The sequence below is a fragment of the Scyliorhinus torazame genome, chromosome 28 (genome assembly GCF_047496885.1).
Source record: "Scyliorhinus torazame isolate Kashiwa2021f chromosome 28, sScyTor2.1, whole genome shotgun sequence".
In the NCBI taxonomy this organism is placed as follows: Eukaryota; Metazoa; Chordata; class Chondrichthyes; order Carcharhiniformes; family Scyliorhinidae; genus Scyliorhinus; species Scyliorhinus torazame.
This window is the reverse complement of record NC_092734.1, coordinates 22,736,389-22,742,917: the sequence shown is the minus strand read 5'-3', so window position 1 is coordinate 22,742,917 and position 6,529 is coordinate 22,736,389. Positions and strand designations below refer to the sequence as shown.

General features: G+C 45.4%; 1 protein-coding gene across 2 annotated transcripts in view; it reads right to left on the bottom strand.

Moving 5' to 3' along the window:
• Window positions 1-6,529, bottom strand: part of LOC140403576 (vinculin) — a 209,475-nt gene that overhangs the window by 151,956 nt on the left and 50,990 nt on the right. The gene's annotated exons all lie outside the window — the stretch shown is intronic.

Sequence of the window (6,529 nt, the reverse complement as noted above, 5' to 3'; positions counted from 1 at the left end):
CGTTGCTCCAATGCCACTTTTGTGGCCGTTACGCTTCGAGTCCGTTTCATAAAAGTTGGAGGGGGACCTCCCTCTTACCTTCCCCACGGGTTAGTATCGAAAAAAGTTCCGTTGGGGCTCTTCTAGCGAGCCCGAAAGTCCGTGGTAGCGGGAGCTGCCGAATCATGCGGCTCAGCTCCGCATTGCCGCACCCGGAAGTCTCCAGTAAGGCTTTTAACAAGGTCCCGCATGGGAGACTGATCAAAAAGTTAAGAGCCCACGGGATCTAGGGCAATTTGGATTCAAAATTGTTTGAGTGGCAGGAGGCAGATGGCTATTCATGTATTTGTCAAGATGCCTCTTAAACGTCGCTATCGTACCTGCTTCCAGCATCTCCCCCGGCAGCAAGTTCCAGGCACTCACCACCCTCTCTGTAAAAAATCTTGTCTCGCATATCTCCTGTAACAATTTTGCCCCTCGCACCTTAAACCTATGTCCCCTAGTGATTGACTTTTCCACCCGAGGAAAAGCTTCCGACTATCCACTCTGTTCATGCCCCTCATAATTTTGTAGACTTCCATGAGGTCGCCCATCACCCAGAGGAAATCCATGCAGACATTGGGATAAGTGCAAACTCCACAGTGTCACCCCCCTAACTCCACAGTGTCACCCCCCCAAGGCCAGAAATAGAACCTGGGTCCCTGGCAATGTGAGGCAGCAGTGTTAACCACTGTGCCAACCTCCACCCAAGTACAAGATAAGTAAAACATCCATTTGCAAGGTGAACAATTGAGGCAGACTACTCATGTAAGCAGAGTATTTTGTAGCTGAAAAGGGAATCAACCTACATGCCGAATATATACAATAACAAGACTTTTGGCACTGAAAAATGAGTTGTCTTATAGGTCATGATATATGGTAGTTTAAAACATTTTTTAAAATATAAATTTAGAGTACCCAATTTCTTTTCCCAATTAAGGGGTAACTTAGCATAGTCAATCCACCTACCCTGTGCAATCTTTTTGGATTGTGGGGGTGAGACCTACGCAGACACAGGGGGAATGTGTAAACTCCACACAGACAGTGACCCGGGGCCGGGATTGAACCCAGATTCTCAGCACCGTGAGGCAGCAGTGCTAACCATTGCACCACCGTGCCGCCCTGTTTAAAACAATTTACAAGTGGACTTGAACTTGTACCTGGTTGGATGTGTCTCAACTGTTACTGCTTTACCCCTCCATCGACATTCCAATTTTACAGTTTGTCCACCCCATTAGATACTCTACTAATAGGAGTTAGAAGTCACACCTCTACAAGGTAACCCCAAAAAAGGTAACTTTGGGAAGCATATAAGGTAGCAAGTATCAGTAGCATGCAAGTAAGCCTGGGCTGAAGGTTTTTGTTGCAAGAAAAAGCTTCTCTCCTTTATTCAAATTAGGTTGTAAAATACATTAGCCAAAATCAATTTCAAATGCCACATGTATCAATACAACACCCCCTCATTATTCTCCTGGTTTACTTCGGGCAATTCTGTTTTACATTTCATATTCCATTCATCTTTCCCTATTTAGAACCTTGTCGTCCTCTATAACTGGATGTTGAAGTGCTGAAGCTTTTAGTGATCCTTCTGTAACCAATAAGGGTATCAGCATTCCATTATCCTTTTTTACTTCTCCCCTCATGCCATGAAAAAAAACTGGCTCCAGTTTTACTCCTCTTTGAATGCAATATCACTGGTCAGAGTTCAAGCTGCCACAGTTGGACCTGATGTCATAGATTGTGAAATGTTATCTGGTCATGATCCTCTACAGTTTTGAATTTGTGACCCCTGTTAAAGTATCGCAAGAGGAATAAAATTAGCATTCATGGTCCAAGGAATGCTGACATTTAGACACTGAAAATAAAACTTGCAACAGTGAAATCAAATTGAAGTGTCCTTCAAAGGGTATATACAAAGTGGTTAGACACCAGAGAAGTAAAATACATCACGCCCAGTTAAGATGCACTGGCAAACCATTTCAATTTCGCACATCTCTATTTGTTCTAAGACATCTCTAGTAGAAGAAACAGGAATTAGAAATTTACTGTTTTACTGTTCAAAGTCAAGGCACTGCATGAAAGAATGTGAATGAAAGAAAACTTTCACGGAATTAAACATTTTCCCCAAGTACAAAAACAATATTAGGGGATTACATTAAATAGCAACAAAAATGTTATGCCTTAACCCATGGCCATCATGATCCCAATCTCTCTGCCACGAACTAACTAGATTTTAGATTTAATGCCGAAGAAATAGAGTCCTGTTTTGGGCGCCTATAGAACATACAGTGCAGAAGGAGGCCATTCAGCCCATCGAGTCTGCACCGACCCACTTAAGCCCTCACTTCCACTCTATGCCCGTAACCCAATAACCCCTTCTAACCTCTTTGGTCACTAAGGGCAGTTTATCATGGCCAGTCTATCTAACCTGCACGTCTTTGGGCTGTGGGAGGAAACCGGAGCACCCAGAGGAAACCCACGCAGACATGGGGAACACATGCAGACTCCGCACAGACAGTGACCCAGCGGGGAATCGAACCTGGGACCCTGGCGCTGTGAAGCCACAGTGCTATCCACGTGTGCTACCATGCTGCCTCTAGCGGGGTGGGGTGTTTCTCGGCACCTGAAAACGACCCCGCTTTCACAGGATTCTTTTTTTCCTGGCCTCAGTCAGGAATGCCCCACCGAGGCCGCACATATCTCACTGCATGAAGAGAATGCCGCCCCAATCTCTTGACCCCCCCTCAGACTCCTCACCACAGCCTCTGGATCTCTCTGATGCCGCCCCCCCCCCTCCCAAAGCCCCAACTTACCTCTTAGGGGGTCCTCGAGCCTCCCACCCACCCCATCTCTTAAGGGCAGGGCATCACCAAGCCCATTCCCTGGCACAAGCAACCTTGCACCTGGGCACCTTGGTACTGCTAGCCTGGCAGTGCCTCTGGCAGGTGACACTACCAAGGGACCAGGCTGGGAGTGCCACCCTGCCCAGAGCCTGACCACTCCGGGGCCACTGATGGCCTGGGAGCCCCCCCCCCCCCCAAGGTACCATTACACCTGGTCCATGTTTATGTAGACCAGTGTTAAACAGCGCCATGGCGAGGTATCCCAGGCACAAGCGTTCATTCCTGGGTCACAGAGAATCGGACGGCAACATATTTAAATGTGCCTTAATGGCTCACTTTAATATATAAATCTGGATCTTGCTCAGCGAGGGCGAGATCCAGATCGCGATGTCTCGCAAGATCTCGCGAGGTGTTCAGAGGGTCGCAAATCTTGCAAGAGGCCTCTCGCAAGACTTACAGCCATGTCGCGTTACTGAGACGGGCACGACAAAGCCCATCGTTCACACTCGTGTGCAAAAGCAATTTTAAAGGGATCAAGGGATCAGAAGGTGAACTTCTATTTAGAGCACTGCAATTGGTCAAAATAGTTTTAAAAAGAGCGGCCTTATAATAGAGTTCTTTCCCAATGCAAGGAGGTCTTCCTTGAAATTTTTTAAATTGAAGTTTAAACATTTTATACAAAATAATACAAACAACAATGCTTAAACCAAACGCAAACCCCCAAACCACCCTTCGATCCAAGAAACAAGAACCTCCCTTACCACCACCACCCCCCCCCCCCCCCCCCAAAACAGATAACACTGGCCAATTCTCTGAAATACAACACAAACAGCCGCCATCTCCGGTAGAACCCCTCAATCAACCTCCTCACTGTGAATTTGATCTTCTCGAAGTGCAAAAGCTTCATTAAAGCACTCGGCAGCATTGCTGGCCTCCAGCCCAACAGGATCCGCCACCGCACCACCAACGAAGCGATAGCGAGGACATGTGCCCCCACACCCGTCCGCAGCTCTGGCACATCTGAAACACCAAAAATAGGTGCCAAATGACAGGGCTCCAGCTCAATATTTAAGATCGCCGATATGGTGCTTAAAAAAAGGACCTCCAAAAATCCACCAGTTTGGAACAGGACCAGGATATGCCTGCCTAGTTTGGTGGCCCTCTCGAATAGCGCTCAAAAAGGACCTCCAAAAATCCACCAGTTTGGAACAGGACCAGGATATGCCTGCCTAGTTTGGTGGCCCTCTCGAATAGCGCTCACACATATCCTCCACCTCCACAAAGAACCCATTCATCCTAGCCTTAGTGAGGTGCATGCGAAACACTACCTTCAGCTGGATCAGGATCTCGCACACGCAGACATGGGGAGAACATGCAAACTCCACACAGACAGTCACCCGAGGTCGGAATCGAACTCGGGTCGCTGGCCTTGTAAGGCAGCAGTGCTAACCACTGTGCCACCATGCCGCCCCAGGCAGGAACACCAAGAAACACAAAAAAAAACCTAAAATCTTGACAAGATGCTCATCTTAACAAATATGGATCCGGTCCGCCAAAGATAACGGGAGACACCACCAAAGATAATGGGAGACTATCCACCTCTAAGTCCATCTGAACTCACCAGGCTCGTATAATTCAACACCCGGAGCCTCACCCAATTCCAAACCACCTGGACTCCCAAATATTGGAAACTAGTCCCCGCTAACCGAAACAGCAAGCCCCACCCAATCTGCGCCCACCCCCTGCCCCGAAACACCGACCACAAATATTTGCTCTTCCCAATGTTCAACTTGTAACTGGAGAAGGCACCAAAGCTCTGCAAAATATCCAGAATATATCCTATAGATGACCCAGGTCCTTCACATACAGCAGCAAATCATCTGCACATAATGATACCCCATGTTCCACTACCTCTCCAACAATCCACTCCACGCTTTCGAGATCCTCAAAACAATGACCAATGGCTCAATTGCCAACGTAAACAACAAGGGAGATATTGGACACCCCTGCCTCATACCCCAATGTAACCAGAAAAGATCCCGAGCTCATGTGTTGGTACAAACACCAGCAAACAGGGCCACATACAGCAGCCATACCCATGACAAAAACCCAGGCCCAAACCTCTCCAACACCACGAAGAGGTACCCCACTTCACCCGGTCTCCCAACAGAAAGAGTTAGGATACTTAACAACACCATGGCTGCATTTCCTTTATTCTGTTGCAGCAACCCCAATTAAATGCAAACACACCACAACAGATTGAATTGAAACACTCACGGCCTTTGGAAAAGTTCTCTGGTGCAAGTCGACACAGCCAATGAGGAAAGTTTTGGCAATATGCTGGAATTTACAGTTTGCCTCATTGTGTCAAAGCTCAGATGAGGCATGTTCAAAAATCAGTGGGGTTATATGGTGCATTATGGCAAGACAATTAAAGCATGTGTCCAAAACCAAATCAAATAATCAACTTTGTGAAAGCTACGACCCAAGGTTAACATATGGCAATTTCCTTGGGAAGAAGGTTAAGAAATCAGATCTTATACATGGTACGACTACTTCCAGATGGGCTCCATACCTCTGGCCAATTACATCGAGATTATCCCAATCTACTCCATGTAGGAGAAATAGGAGGCTTCAATGCACAAGTCTTGTGATGACCCTTGCATTTTGGGGAGAATGTTGTATTTTCTTCTTGTGAAATATCCCTTTACACAAGGGTTATTCTAGGAAGGAAGATAATTCATTTTCCCAAGTATGAGGTCATTAGACTTCTGAGAAAGGCTCATTTGAAACAAGGTGACTAGAGGAGCGAAAGTTAAAACGCAAATAGTAAATCATCATCCTGGAACTCCCTCCCACTATGGGTGTACTTACAGCATATAGACTACAGGGACCACATAAGACTACAGGGATTCAAATAGGCAGCTCACCACCACATTCTCAAGGACAATTAGGGATGGTGTGATGAATGTCGGAATTTTTTAGACAGATTGTATTAGTTTTATCTGTTGCAGTAATGATATTAAAAGCTTAGGTTAAGGAATATAGATCTGTTACAGTAATTCTTTTTTAAAATCCTGGTTTAACATACAGGCAGGCGGTATGTCTGCAAAAGTTGCAAGTAAGATGTTATAAGAGTGAGATAATCATATATTCCAACCATGTATGAGTTTATAAAAAGAGATGCCTATTGGAACTTTGTTATGATTGCTAGAGATTCCCTGGAGAGTAGATAATTTGACACATTATGTTTAGTCTTGGGTATGCAGGTCATAAGATCAGAATGGGATAAGGATGTAATTAATGGGATGAGCCAGGACTGTCTTAGTTTTGCAGTTTGATATCAGTTTGGCAGTCTGCTAAGAATTTTTAAGTTGAGCAGCAGTTTTGCCAAATGCTGTCACGTTGAGCAGGAGTCAGACAGAGACAGAAGGATTTGTCAGTTGTCCCTGAAAAGGTCTCTCTCTACTTTTCTAAAAAGTCTCTACACAAGAGTACAGCAATTATCCCCATGTTTGCTAACTTTATTTACTTTTGGATGTAATAGGCTTTGCTTAATTGGAGATAAAGTCTGTAGAATTAGTAAAGTGTTTCCTTTTGTTTTAAGAATTGTGTAACTGTTAATTGAAAAGCAATTTTCTGTGATGTTAATGTGGTTACTCCGGTGT